The sequence below is a fragment of the Ursus maritimus genome, unplaced genomic scaffold, assembly GCF_017311325.1.
Source record: "Ursus maritimus isolate PB19 unplaced genomic scaffold, ASM1731132v1 scaffold_27, whole genome shotgun sequence".
Lineage (NCBI taxonomy): Eukaryota > Metazoa > Chordata > Mammalia > Carnivora > Ursidae > Ursus > Ursus maritimus.
The window spans coordinates 28,221,864-28,236,764 of record NW_024425230.1 but is presented as its reverse complement, the minus strand read 5'-3'; the positions used below and the strand labels follow the sequence as shown (position 1 = coordinate 28,236,764).

General features: G+C 34.4%; 1 protein-coding gene across 3 annotated transcripts in view; it reads left to right on the top strand.

Annotated features, from left to right (window-relative positions):
- Positions 1-14,901, top strand: part of PEAK1 (pseudopodium enriched atypical kinase 1) — a 293,673-nt gene that overhangs the window by 120,726 nt on the left and 158,046 nt on the right. For all 3 annotated transcript variants that reach the window (XM_040642949.1, XM_040642947.1, XM_040642948.1), the window contains one exon: positions 403-484. The gene's annotated coding sequence lies outside the window, so the exon portion shown is untranslated. The remainder of the gene's footprint in view (positions 1-402; positions 485-14,901) is intronic.

Sequence of the window (14,901 nt, the reverse complement as noted above, 5' to 3'; positions counted from 1 at the left end):
GGGAGATGCAATTCAGTTTTCATCAGATTCTCATAGTTTGATATGTCTCACCATGCACTCTTCACCCAGAAGATTAAGAGCTTAGTCTTAGAAATATTTTTGCATAATGTAATGAACTACAGTGCTTCATACGATCTATCCTGAGTAGTAATCTTTAACAAAGGTATTGTTATTCATTAAAAGTAATTTTTTGAGGTAAGATTACTTTTTTGGTTACTTAAAACCATAGTATTTCCTAAACTAAAACACCTCTTAGTTATTTTGGCACTTGAAAACAACTCCACTAAGTAGATGGATAACAGTTTGACTCTGCTTAATGGTAAATTAAAAAATGCTCAGTTTTAAAGTATGATTCAAATAACCTTCACTAATATTTATTTCCCACTTTGCCTCTTCCTGTAGGAAAAGAATACTGGAGGAGCGCTTCTAAGGAAAGAAAAGGATGCAATGACATAATGCCTGGAGTTGGAGCCAGTTAAACTGGGTTTGTACTTTCTTTTTTCGCAATGTAACACATTTATTCTAGTCTTGAATCCCTTTTTATCAATCTCTTGCCTTACTCCAGCATCAAATCTTATAATTTTGAACCTTACCTTACTATGGAAGAGACAAAGATGAGTAAGACATGCCCTTTTCAAAGTATTTGCAATGTGAATAGGAAAGACAGAATGATAAAAAGCTAGATAATAGTCTCATTTTCAGATAAGAAGCTTTGAGAAGTTTGGTGAATTGCTCAAGGTCAAAAGCTCTTAGGCTAGTATTCAGACTCAGATTTGTTGACTTACTCCAAACCTCATTTGCCTTCCATTAGGTCACAGTGCCCCTCATTTTATTTAGGTTTAGTTGTTGTACAACTATTGATAACTGAATTTGAGGACCAGAACCTCATAAATTTAATTTCGGTTAAGTTTCAGTTGTGCCAAACACTGTTATAGGGCCTTGACATGAACTAGCTAGTTTAATTCACAATAACCAGGTGAAACACTTGGTATTATCCTTGTTTTAAAGATGGGGAGGGGCACTTGGCTGGCTCAGTCAGAAGAACATCAGACTTTTGATCTTGGGATTGTGAGTTCGAGCCCCACAATAGAGATTACTTAAAAAAAAAAAAAAACTTGAAAAAAATAAAGATGAGGGGACTGAGGTTCAGAGAAATAAATAAATTGCCCAGGATCACATAGCTAGTAAGTAACAAAATCAGAATTAAAACCCTTTAATTAGGGAAGGTTAGATAGAGTTTATATCATGCCCATTGACTTGAATATCACACAAGCCAAATGAATAGCTAGACAGTTTGATTTGATCCCCTTTTGCTGTTGGTATCATGTATGAACATTTTTTTTATTTTTTATTTTTTTTAAGATTTTATTTATTTATTTGACAGAGATAGAGACAGCCAGCGAGAGAGGGAACACAAGCAGGGGGAGTGGGAGAGGAAGAAGCAGGCTCCTAGTGGAGGAGCCTGATTGGTATCATGTATGACCATTTTTATTTTTATTTTTTTATTTTTTTTTAAAGATTTTATTTATTTATTTGACAGAGATAGAGACAGCCAGCGAGAGATGAAACACAAGCAGGGGGAGTGGGAGAGGAAGAAGCAGGCTCACAGCAGAGGAGCCTGATGTGGGGCTCGATCCCATAATACCGGGATCACGCCCTGAGCCGAAGGCAGATGCTTAACCGCTGTGCCACCCAGGCGCCCCATGTATGAACATTTTTAACTGGACTGTTAGCAGTTAAGTCATTTTCACCAAAATAATATTTACATCTTTTTATTTTATTATTGTTATTTTATTTATTTTACTATTTTTAAAATTTACGTCTTTTTAATGAGCTTTTCATTGTAACCAGTTTGAAAAGGTAATTGTTTAAGCTGTGGTGAAGAGGGATTTTTAAGCTCATAGAATAGTGGACAGCATCACATGCCAGAAGGGATTTTGCAGCAGAGTCAGGTCTCAGTCCAGCCAGCCCCGACTTTCCTACTGACTTCTCTGGTCTGCAGGCTCCTTAGCCTGCCTTTGGACTCTTTTGTGAGATGAGAAGTTTGAGTTGATTGTTCCCTACATCTCTTACAGCTATAAAGTTATCATCTGAGTAGGAAGAGTTTTATGTGCTTCGAACGTAAATATCAAAGACTTTTTAGAGATGGAAGGAAAGTTTTTAGAGATTAGCTAATGGAGTCCTCCCTTATGACAAATGAAGAAACGGAGACCCTCACCTTTGTGTGACACTTTGAACATTCAGAGCTCTTTCATATACTTAACCTCATATGAGCCTCACCACAGTCTTGTGGATTAAATATTAGCATCATTATTATAGAAATGAATTCATCCAAGGTCTCATAGCTGGGCCTAAAGTTTAACAGGTTTGCTTGCTTTAGTGGGATTAATTATATCCTGTGATGAAGTCCTGTTGTATGAGAAAGTGAGAATTCAGTGATTTGTGAAGCAAGTCCAAGCAGGAAAAACAGACATTTCCCAGTATGAAAGTGGAATGACCTCAGCAGTATAAATAGCAGAAACAAAGAGGGAAGGAGGTGGCAAAAACTGAGGTCTATGAGCTGATTTAAACTTTGTTTTCATTTATTCCTGGATTAGGAGTAAGCATAACTGACTTTTAGTATTCTTGTGTTTATCAATAGTGTACTATTTGAGTTGCTTTATCCTTAATAAAATAATTCAAACAGAAACTGTACTTTGTAATAAAGTATTAAAAAATTGTAGGTGAGCTAGGGGAACTTAAAACAGTTCATTTGAAAGGGGATCCTGAAAAAACAAATGAGTAAGTAAGTGTGGGAAGCTAAGATTCACACACAATTATTTATTTCATTGCGTTTAGTGATCTGAGGTGTTTTTTGGTGTTCCCCCCCCCGCCCCCGTTTCTGCTCTGTAATATGGAGGTATCCCTTAGAAATGTCACCTGTTTCTATGCTAGTGACCTGGCTGTGCTGGATGACAAATTGCTTTACCCTGGTTCGTTTGTTAGTTCTTTCTCTTTCTTTCTTTTTCTTTTTCTTTCTTTCTTTCTTTCTTTCTTTCTTTCTTTCTTTCTTTCTTTCTTCTTTCTTTCTTTCAAGTTTTTATTTACATTTCAATTAGTTAACACAGAATGTAATATTAGTTTCACGTGTACAATATAGTGATATAACACTTCCATTCAACACCCAGTGCTCATCATAACAAGTGCCCTCCTTAATCCCCATCCCATATTTAACCGCCCCCACCATCCACCTCTCCTCTGATGAGAGACCGTTTGTTCTCTATAATTAAGAGTCTGTTTCTTGGTTTGCCTCTCTCTCTTTTTTTTCCCCTTTGCTTGTTTGTTTTGTTTTTTAAATTCCACATATGTGTGAAATCATATGGTTATTTGGTTTTTTTTCTGAGTATTTCACTCAGCATAGTACTTGTCTGTCTCCATCCATGTTGTTGCTAATGGCAAGAATTCATTCTTTTTTATGACTAATAGCCCCATGCATGTGCGTGTGTGTGTGTACAAGTGTACACACCATATTTTCTTTATCCATTCATCAGTCAGTGGACACTTAGGCTCTTTTCATAATTTGGCTATTGTAGATAATGCTGCTTTCCTTGGTAACTTTCTGTAAACAATCTAAATTTTTTTAATTGGAAAGAAAATTGTCTTAAAACTTGTATATGGATGTTAGCAGTTTTTCTTTTACAGTTTTGGTCTCCAAATTGTCCTTCCTTTAAAAGGAGCTGATTTTTTCTTTTTTAATTGCTTGGTATGATGGTGCTTTTACTGTGGATATTACAATTTCATCATTAACAAAATTTCTGTTTTTCATTCTGTACTAAAGTTTTTTAAAATTATAAACTATATTCTATAGAACTAATGGAGCAGGATCTCTCATATAGTTCTAATCAAAAAGGAAAACAATAAAGGACGGAGTAAATGTAGAAAAAAATCTGAAAACAACATTATAAGATTTGACTTAAATTAGAGAGGAAGAACGTTCTTGAAGTCTTTTTTCTTCGAGAGTCTTTTTAAAGATTCTCTTGCCCAGCTGCTGATAGCCTACCAAGCTCTGCCTCATAGCCCACTCCCATTCTCACTCCATTGCAGACCCATGGAATTCAGAGAAATGACATTTGAGGATAATTTGAACAGACTGGTCTTTCATTCTCAGTTTTGTGTCTGATCTCAAAACTTGCACAAGGGTTTTTTTCAACTGCTGCTTTAAGGTTCTTTATTTAAAAAAAAAAAAGATTTTATGTATTTGAGAGGAGAGAGAGAGAGAGCAGAATGGGGGGGAAGGGCAGAAGGAGAGGGATGAGTAGACTCCCTGCTGAGCAGGGAGTCCAGTATGGAGCTCAATCCCAGGACCCTGAGATCTTGACCTGAGTTGAAGGTAGATGCTTAACTGACCCACTTTAAGGTTCTTTAAAGGAAAAACTGAAAAGGCCACTTCACAGTAATTGATACTTAATTTTTGTTTTGCTACATAGCTCAGGAGCTAGTCTCCTAGAAACTTCTAACACCTGACATAAACACTTTCAATAAATTGTGCCTGTTATAATAATATTACTGTGTCATGCTTGCCCAGACTATAGTGAGTTTTAAGGACTACAATTAGCTTCTCATTGGCCAGCTGTGATTCAGTAGTCATAGTAAAGTTATGATACTTAGCTGAGGGCTTAGAATTTTTAAAAGTAAGCTAACTATTTCTATAAAGAAATAGTTGAAACACTTTTTTTAAAATGTCTTGTTGACAAATCTAGTAGCACTAAATAAAGTGTTTTGCCAGGAGATTTTTTCAATATTAATATAGATTTGCTTTTTTCTATGGAATTTAGTTTCTGTGCCAGTGTACTTTCTAATACGAGATCAGTTCTTAATAGACATACAGAAATATGAGGAACTTTCAGATACTTTTTGATGTCATGTTCAGTAAATTTCAGGGTGACAGTGAGGGAAATACAAAGATGTTGAGTTGTGTGTGTATGTATGTGAGTGTGTGATCTAAATACCAGGGAAATGCAAGAAATTTAAGTGATTTGCTGCTTTCTTCTTGAAGCTTGATGCAGCAGTGGAGTTATAAGAAAATATTGATTAGTTTTCTTTTTTTCTAAATGTATTGCTATTTAACAATTAAATATAGCTCAGTACTTCATTTTATATCTTGGTATGTATTTTAAAGAATTAAATGAGTTGATTCATATTTTTAAAAACCAGAAATACAGGTGATAAAGGGGAGTTACTGAATTTGTTGGCCTACATTTGTAAGATCAGTCCATTTGTCATCGCCTGGGTATTTGAATTACCCAGAGAAAAATAGTATCACACAAGTATAATTAATTGAGTATTTGTTGGCATATATATGTGCCACCTTCATTTTTTTTATTTCTCAAAGTGAGAAGATTGAATGATTTTCCTAAGTATTCAAAAAGTATTCTGCTGGGTGAAATTGAGAGTGTTGTTAATGATGTACTATATGTTGGCTAATTGAACATAATAAAGAAAATAGATAATCATTTGCTCTCTGGTCTTTTTTTAGGAGAACCTATCTCCAAGGAAAATTTAAACCAAAGACCATTAATTGTAATCAGATTTTCTATGAACACTGATTTTGAAATTAAAATTGTATAAGCTCCCTTGCTGACTTTGTTCATCTTTATATGTATAAACGATATTTCAGTAAAAGATATTGTAGTCTGAAATGTTGCTCGTCTGCAAGTCTTCTGCAGGAGGAATGAAAGATAGCAAAAGATTTGGGGAACTCTAGATTTTCCATATAGGGTTTTAAAAAAAGTACTTTATCATATTACGTGAAACCATTAAAAATGGCTTACTTTCTATTCTCCAGTAATGCCAATACCACATGTCTTATTAAATTAAAAATAACAAGCATCATTTTGGTAGCATGAACGATGGTTCACAGACTTTTAACAGCAAAATATAGAGAATGTCTGATGTGATAAAGGGAGTAGAAATCTTATATACTCCTTATACTCTGAAGCCTGGTTATTTCAAATAGGAGAGAGCGCTATTATCTAAAAATCATGTGCTCAGGGGCGCCTGGGTCGCACAGCGGTTGAGCATCTGCCTTCGGCTCAGGGCGTGATCCCGGCGTTATGGGGTCGAGCCCCACATCAGGCTCTTCTGCTATGAGCCTGCTTCTTCCTCTGTCACTCCCCCTGCTTGTGTTCCCTCTCTCTCTGGCTGTCTCTATCTCTGTCGAATAAATAAATAAAATCTTTAAAAAAAAATTAAAAAAAAAAAAAATCATGTGCTCAAAGCTAGTAAGGTCAAATGTTCAGAGCCCCAGGAAAATATCGCATAAAACCAAAGCCAGCCCACACTGTCTGAAGCAAGAATTTAGAATCCACTTGAGTGCATAGAAATATTTTGTGTTCCTTTTTAATTTTGGGCAGTAAAAATGTAACAGAAGCATGGAATAGGAATAGGTTTTAGAATAGGGAGAGGCTTTGGAAATCATTTAATTATTTCCTTTCATCTTATAAGGAGAAACCAAGTGAGAGGTTAAGTTACTCAGCATCAACTAAGTAGTGGCAGTAGTAGAACTAGAACACCCGTTAATGAACATTGAATTGTTAGCAGTTTTTAGCTATTATAAATAAAGCTGCTGTGATCGCTTTTTTGTTTTTATTGTTTTTTTAGAGAAAAGAGGGAAAATTTACTTGTATATGTCATAGAAATGCTGATAGTGAGTTCTTAAAATATTCACAAAGTTAACTCACTATTGACTTTGGAATGATTATAGATGTCACCGGAAGTTGCAAAGATAGTACAGAGAGGTTCTGTATACCAGCTCCCACTAGGCTTCTAATGAAACCAGTCCTGCTGGGTCAGTACCTAGGAGTGAAATTGTTGGGTTAAATGGTGAGTTTTGTTTGACTTTGAAAAAGGCTACTAAACTTGCTGGCAAAATTTTATATTCCTACTAGTAATGCGTGAGCATTTCATATGTTCTGCATTAATTCATCCTGTAGACATTTATGTAATAATGAAAATGTTCAATATCTACACTGTCCAGTACATTAGTCGCTAGCTACATGTGGCTGTTGAAATATGGCTAGTACATCTGAGAAACTGAATTTTTTATTCAATTTATCAAATTTAATTTAAATGGCTCTATGTGCCTAGTAGCCGCTGTGCTGCTTGGTGCATCAATGTAGCTCTGCATCCTTGCCAATATTTAGAATTATCGGTCTTTCAAATTTTAGCTCTTTAATGAGTGTTAGTTAAGTGGTATCTTACTGTGGTTTTAATTGTTTTATGTACATACTGACCACTTAGTTTTTATAATGATGCTTTGAAAACAGCAGAAGTTTTTAATTTTGTAAAGTATATGTTATCAGCTGGCTAAGGTCCATAAACTATTTTCCTGTGTTTTCTTTTTGAAGTTTTATAGTTTCACATTTTCTGTTAGGTTTATAGTATATTTTGAGTTAGTTTTTGTACATATACAAAATGTGTGAGGTAAAGGCAAAATTCGTTTTCATTCCATATGAATATCCAGTTGTTTTAGCAACATTTATTGAAAATGTTTTCTTACACATTGAATTACCTTGGCACCTTTGAAAGTCCATCGATTTATTTATAGGTCTATTTTTGGATTTTCTTTTTTTTTTTTTTTTTAATTTTTTTATTTTAAGTAGGCTCCATGCCCAGCATGGAGACCAGTGTAGGGCTTGAACTTAATGACTCTGAGATTGAGGGCTAAGCTGAGATCAAGACTTGGACACTTAACCAACTGAGCCACCCAGGAGCCCCAGGATTTTCTATGCTGTTGCATTTTTCTATATGTTTATCCTTAGGCTATTACCAAACTGTCTTGATTGCTTTGGCTTAATAATAACTCTAGAGGGTATTACAAGTATTTCTACTTTGTTCTTAATTTTCAAAATTATTTTGATTATCCTGTTCATTTGAATTTTCATATACATTTTATAATCAGCTTATATATTTCTACAAAAGACCCCTAGGATTTTTATCTGAATTGAATTGAATGTATAGATGAATTCGGGGAATATTGCTATGTTAATAATACTGAATCTTCCAATCCATAAGTACAATATATCTTTTCATTTATTTAAGTTTTCTTTAATTTGTCTTGGCAGTGTTTTGTACTTTTCATTTTATAAGTCTTGCACATATTTTGTAAGGGATAAACTGAAGTATTTCATGTTTTTAATCGCTGTTACAAATGGCATTTAAAAGTTTTAAAATTTCTAGTTGTTTGTTGATAGATACAGAAATATAATGGATATATGAATATTGACCTTTTATTCTACAGTCTTGCTAAAGTCGCTTAATAGTCTTTGTATTTGTTTTGTTGATTCCTTAGGATTTTCTATATAAACAGTCATGTCTCTTATAAAGACATCTTAACTTCTTCATTTCCTATTTTTATTCTTTTCTTTTTCTTGCCTCATTACACTGGCTATGAACTCCAGTGTAATGTTGAATAGAATGTTTATTATTTATTATTATGTCAGTATTTTACAGACATCTTTTATCAAATTAATGTAGTTCTTTTGTATTCTGAGTTGTCTGAAGTTTTGTTATGAATGGGTGTGGAAATTTGTTAATTTTTTTTCTGTTTATTGAAATGATCATATTGTTTTTCTCTGTTATTCTGTTAATATGATTAATAACATTGATTTTTTAAAAATGTAAAATCAACCTTGCATTCCTTCTTTATATATTGCTGAATTTGAGTTGCTATTTTGTTAGAGATTTTTGCATCTTTATTTGTGAGAGATATTGATGTGAGCTTTTCTTAAAATCCCTTTTTCTGGTTTGGGAATCAATCTAATGCTGGCCATATAAAATCAGTTGGGAAATGTTCCCTCCTCTATTTTGTAGAAGAATTTGTGTAGGATTGGTATTACTTCTGTCTTTACATGTTTGATGGAATTCACGGTGTACCATTTGAAAATTCGGAGCTTTCTTTGTGAGGACATTTTTAAATTACAAATTTAATTTCTCTGGGGCACCTCAGTGGCTCAGTCCATTAGGCAGCTGCCTTCAGCTCCGGTCATGAGCACAGGGTTCTGGGATTGAGCCCCACATTGGGCTCCCTGCACAGTGGGGAGTCTGTTTTTCCCTTTCCCTCTGCCCCTCTCCACGCTCATGCGCTCTCTCTCTCTCTCTCTCAAATAAATAAAATCTTAAAAAAAAAAACCCACAAACTTAATTTCTTTAACAGATATAGGGCTATTCAGGTTTCTGTTACTTCCAGAGTCAATATTGGTAATTTGTGTCTTCTAAGGAATTTGTCTATTTCATCTTAGTTGTCAAATTTATTGTCATAAAATCATTCATAATAGTCTCTTGTTCTGTTAATATCTGTAGACTCTCAAGTAATGTTTCCCCTTTCATTCCTGATATTGATGATTTCTGTCTTCTCTCATTCAGTACAGCTAGAGGTCTATCAATTTCATTGACTCTTTTTTTCTTTTCGCAGAACCTGTTTTGGGTTTCATTCATCTTTCCTATTTTTCAGTTGTCTGTTTTATTGATTCCTATTCTTGGTTATTTTGTTAGTCTCTACTTACTTTGATTTAATTTGTTCTCTTTTCTTCTAGCTTTTTATGGTGGAAGCTTAGGTAATTGGTTTTAGACTCCCCTCCCCCAATGTAAACATAGAAAACTATAAATTTCCTCAAAGTACCTTTTTATCTGCATCTCAGGATTTGCTAAGTTGGGTTTTCTGTTCATTCATTTCAAGATATTTTCTGATTTCCCTTGTGATTTTTTATTTGGCCCTTGAGTTATTTTAGAAGTATGTTGTTTAATTTGTAAATGTTTGGGAATTTTCCAGATATCTTTCTGTTATTGATTTCTCATTTAGTTCCATTGTGATAAGGGAATGTACTGTGTATAGTTTCAATTCTTTTAATTGTTAAGACTTATTCCTGGCTCAGCAGATGGTCTGTTTTGGTAAATGTTTCATAGGCAGTATAAAAATTTATATTTTGCTGTTGTTGGTTTACATGTTCTGTAAATATCAATTCAGTTGAGAGTCTATTACAGTCTTCTTTATCTTTGCTGAATTTCCGCTGTACCTGTTCTTCCAGTTACTAAGAGAAATGTTGATGTCTCCAACTGTATTTGTATACTTGTTTGTTTTATCCCCTCAGTTCTGTCAGTTTTTCCTTTATGTGTTTTGTACTTCTGGTATTCTATACCTACACATTTAGAATTAGATTCTATCTTCTAAATGAATTGACCCTTGATCATTGTGAAATGTTCCTCATTATCTTTGGTAATATTCGTTTGTCTTCTATAGTGTCTGGTATAAATATGGCTATTCCAGCTTTTTTAAGATTTTGGTGTTTTGGTGTATCTTCCATCCTTTTACTTTTAACCTATTTCCTTATTTTAGTGGGCAATTCTGATCGCTAGCATGTATTGGTCTTGCTTTTTTATCAGTTTTTTAATTGGATTATTTAAACAATTACCATTTAACGTATTTATTAATGTGGTTGGGTTTAAATCTACCATCTTGCTGTTTATTTCCTATTAACCCTTCCTTTGAATTAATTATACTTTGAATTAATTATACTTTTAATCTTCCCTGTTGGTTTATTCCCCTACTGTTCTACCTCTTATTTTTTTTTTTAGTGGTTACTCCAGAATTTATACTGTGCCTCTTTAGTTTACTACATTCTATTATCAAATAATATTCTATCACTTCTCTTTTAATGTAAGGCCTTTACAACAGTGTTTTTCCATTGCCTCACGGTCATTTTTTTCTTTCTGCACTTCACCTTTGTTATTGGTATTTACTTTTTTTAAAAGTAATATCTCCACCCAACGAGGGGCTCAAACTCACGACCTTGAGATCAGGAGTCACACACTATACTGACTGAGCCATCCAGGTGCCCCAAAGTGTTTTGAAGTTCACTAATCTCTTTTTCTGCAGTGCATAAACCACTGTTTGTCTCATCCCATGAAGGGATTTTGAATATTATATATATATATATATATATATATATTTAATTGCTAGAAGTTCTATTTGGCTCTTTCAGAAAACCCCCCATTTCTCTCTTCACTATATTCCCATTTTCATTTACATTCTTGAATATGCAGCATACTTGTAATAGCGCTTTCAATGCCTTTGCCCCATTAATTCCATCATGCCGTTATTTCCAGGTCTGTCTGTCTATTGACTGATATCTTTCTGGTTATGTGTCACATTTGCCTGTTTCTTTGGCCAATAATTTTTAATTAAATGTCACATATTTGTGAATTTTATGTGTTGAGTCCTTGATTTTGTGGCATTCCTTTGAAGAATATTGGACTTTTTCCGGCAGGCATTATAAATCGCATATTAGTTTGATTTTTTTCCTAGACTTTTAAGGTCCTTTCAGGTGGGTCTGTAGTAGCTTTTCTAGGGCTACTTTCCCCTAGCCTCTGCGATGTGGAGCTTCTGGGGTCACTACTGCCTTGTATATTCAACAAGGTTTTTCCCTACTTGCTTGAAGGAACTTGTTGAAGTCTTGGCCCCATGTCAGCTCTGAGAAGCCTTTGTCTTACAACTCCCTGGTAACTTTCTTTCCATAGAAATTCTTGTTAGCTGGTCTAAAGAAATTTTACTCTTCTCATGTATAGGTTTTTATTTAGCTAAAAACTCTAGGGAACTCTCATTGAAATTACTGGAACACTTTCTCTCCTCTCTGGAACTCTGCCTTATAAATTCTAGCTACCTTGGCGTCCTTGCACTTTTTTCCCTGTCTCCTCAAGTCAGCAAGATTGCCAGGTTCTGTCTGGGTTCCTCCTCCCTGCTCCGGAGTGGTTAATTGCTTCCTGGCTGAGAGGCTTGGGCGATGGTAGGCCGTGCCTTGTTTGTTTCCTTTTTTTCAGGGATCACAGTCCTGCACTGCCATGTCTGAAAATAGTCCTTTCCTATATTTTGTCCTGTGTTCTAGTTGTTTGCAGTGGGAGGATTATTCTAGACCTGCTGTGAATCCCTCACGGTCAGAAATGGAAGTTGAATCATTCCACAATGAATTTTTAATACTTAACGCCCTTACAAAATTCTGAAGCTCTCAAGCAGACTTTTTACCTAACATTTAACCATTGATTCACTTTTCTTCAGTATTGTTATAAATGATCTTGTGTCATCTGTAGGAGTGTTTATTTATTTTTCAATTCAGAGTCCTTTACAAACTTTAAATCAGAAACTGACCCAAGGAAAATGATTCATCATACCTCATAAATCTCACAAATTAGGCAAATGAATTTTTGAATGTGTAAAAATGCAATCTTATGAGATGGTCATTTTAAATATAAAATTATTACTTAACACTTAATTAGAAACATGAAAGACTAAATATACCAGTGGGTAAGTGCTTAAATGAACTCTTTGATGTAATGTTTTAAAATATTAATCCTATCACTGTAGAGTATAAACATGTTCAGTATACTTTAGACCAGGAACAGGCAAACATTTTCTATAAAGGACCAAATAGTGTATATTTTAGACTTCGTGGGCCATATGGTCCCTGTTGTAACAACTCTGCCTTTGTACTGTAATAGTAGCTATAAACAATATATTAAAAAATGAGCTGATGGTGTTCTGATAAAACTTTATTTCTAGACAACAAAATTTGAATATCTTGTAATTTTTATGTCTCAAAATACTCTTCTTTGACCTTTTTTCCCCAACTATTTAAAAATGCAAAAGTTATTCTTACCTTGTGGGCCACTTATAAACAAATGGCTGGTCAGATTTGGCCCCTGGGTCATAGTGTGACAGTCCCCGCTCTAAATTATTAAAAAGCTCCCAGGTAAGCTGTATGATCTTAGCAGACTGTTGTGTTTTAATTCCAAGTGATATTTTTATTTGAATTACTCTTTGAACTACTATTAAATTAGGTTGCAAAGTAAACAAGATCACACAATATGGAACCAATATAGCTTTGACAGATTTTGATTGATTGATTGATTGACTTTAGAAATGGGGGTGGTGTGAGGGAGAGGGAGAGAGAAAATCTCCAACAGACTCCCCCCCTGCAGCTCAATCCATGACCCTGAGATCATGACCTAGCCAAAATAAAGAGTCGGACGCCTAACCCAACCAGGTGCCCTGCTTTGACAGGTTTTTAACGTCAAAGGTTATATTAGGGATTCCTCAGGCAGTTTGCATAGTTACTAAAAAAAAAAAGTTAAGAATTTAAAATAATTATTATTTTGTTGTTGTCATTATATAGAAATTAATAAATAGGTTTAAAATCAGGACAATTTCCACATTTTTTAAAAATTGAAGTGTAACTGGCATACAACTTTATATTAGGTGCAACTGTATATTACTTTCAGGTATACGACATAATGATTCAATATTTGTATATATTGCAAAATGATCATCACAATAAATCTAGTTAACATCCATCACCATATATAGTTACAGAATTTTTTTTCTTATGATGGGAACTTTAAAGATTTACTCTGTTAGCAACTTTCAGATATGCAATACGGTATTATTAACTATGGTCACCATGCTGTACGTTACATCCCTATGACTTATTTATTTTATAACTGGAAGTTTGTACTTTCTGATCATGTTTTTTGATGGGTGTGGTATTTCTCACAAATTCTTGTTTGGATAATTTGGAAACTTTTTTCAATGAGCATTATAAACTCATTCCTATCTCATGACATGTATGTCCTAAGTCTGAAACATTCTTCTAAATTATTGTGTGTCTGGTTCATTTCATTCAGTTTTAACTTGAACATCATCTCCTCAGAGGCCTTCCTTGATGTACTATCTAAAAGTATCTATACCTCCCCAATCTCTCTCTAGCACCCAGTTTTATTTTTTTCAGAGCATTTATCACCATCTGAAATTAGTTCTTCTTTCTTTCTTTCTTTCTTTCTTTCTTTCTTTCTTTCTTTCTTTCTTTCTTTTTTTCTTAAAGATTTTTATTTATTTGACAGAGAGAGAGACAGCCAGTGAAAGAGGGAACACAAGCAGGGGGAGTGGGAAAGGAAGAAGCAGGCTCCCAGCGGAGGAGCCTGATGCGGGGCTCCATCCCAGAATGCCAGGATCACGCCCTGAGCTGAAGGCAGATGCTTAACGACTGAGCCACCCAGGCGCCCCTTACTTGTCTCTTTCTGTATTACAATGTAAACTCAATGAGAGAAGAGATCTTGCCTCCATTATTACTTCTTTATCTCTCCAACACTGCCTTTCATGTAGTAGGCCCTAAGTATACAATTTATTTGTGGTTGGAAAGATGAATAAATGAAAGTATGAAATGCATGATTTGTAGAAATATTTGATATGGTAACGTATTACGAATTGCTAAAAGGAAAACAATGAGTAACTTTACCTCAATTCATTTCACTACGGAACTACTTTCTCTTTAAGCATATAGCTGTATTGTGATAGGGTCTATTGATACTTTAGTTTTTTTCTTTTTAATTCGTAATTTGAAATTTACACACAAATTGTGTAAGAATAATAATTTTTCCTGAATCATTTGAGGGAGTAAGTTGCTGACCTTATCACTTCTGAATACTTATATTTCCTACAAAGATGCTCTCCCAAATAACTAGATAAAATTATTGCAATCAAGAATTCAATATTGATGGATTAGCACTATCTAATACACAACCCCATTCAAGTCATGCAAATTGTCCTGGAATACAGTGATGAAAATGCCCAGAAAGGGGAGAGATACAGAATAAAGGGGGCCTCAAAATTTGCATTTGTATTCCTTTTAATTTCTTGGTTTGATGTCTGAATTCATGTGTAGAGGAGACTCTATAGAGCCGGAGGAAAGTGATAGCTGACGTGGGAAGTTGCTGTGGTGATATTTCTGATCAAATTTGGAGTTTGAGTCCTATTAAACACAGTAAGATTTTTGTTGAAATCTTAGAAGGGTCCTGTCTGAGAAATAAAGATTGTAA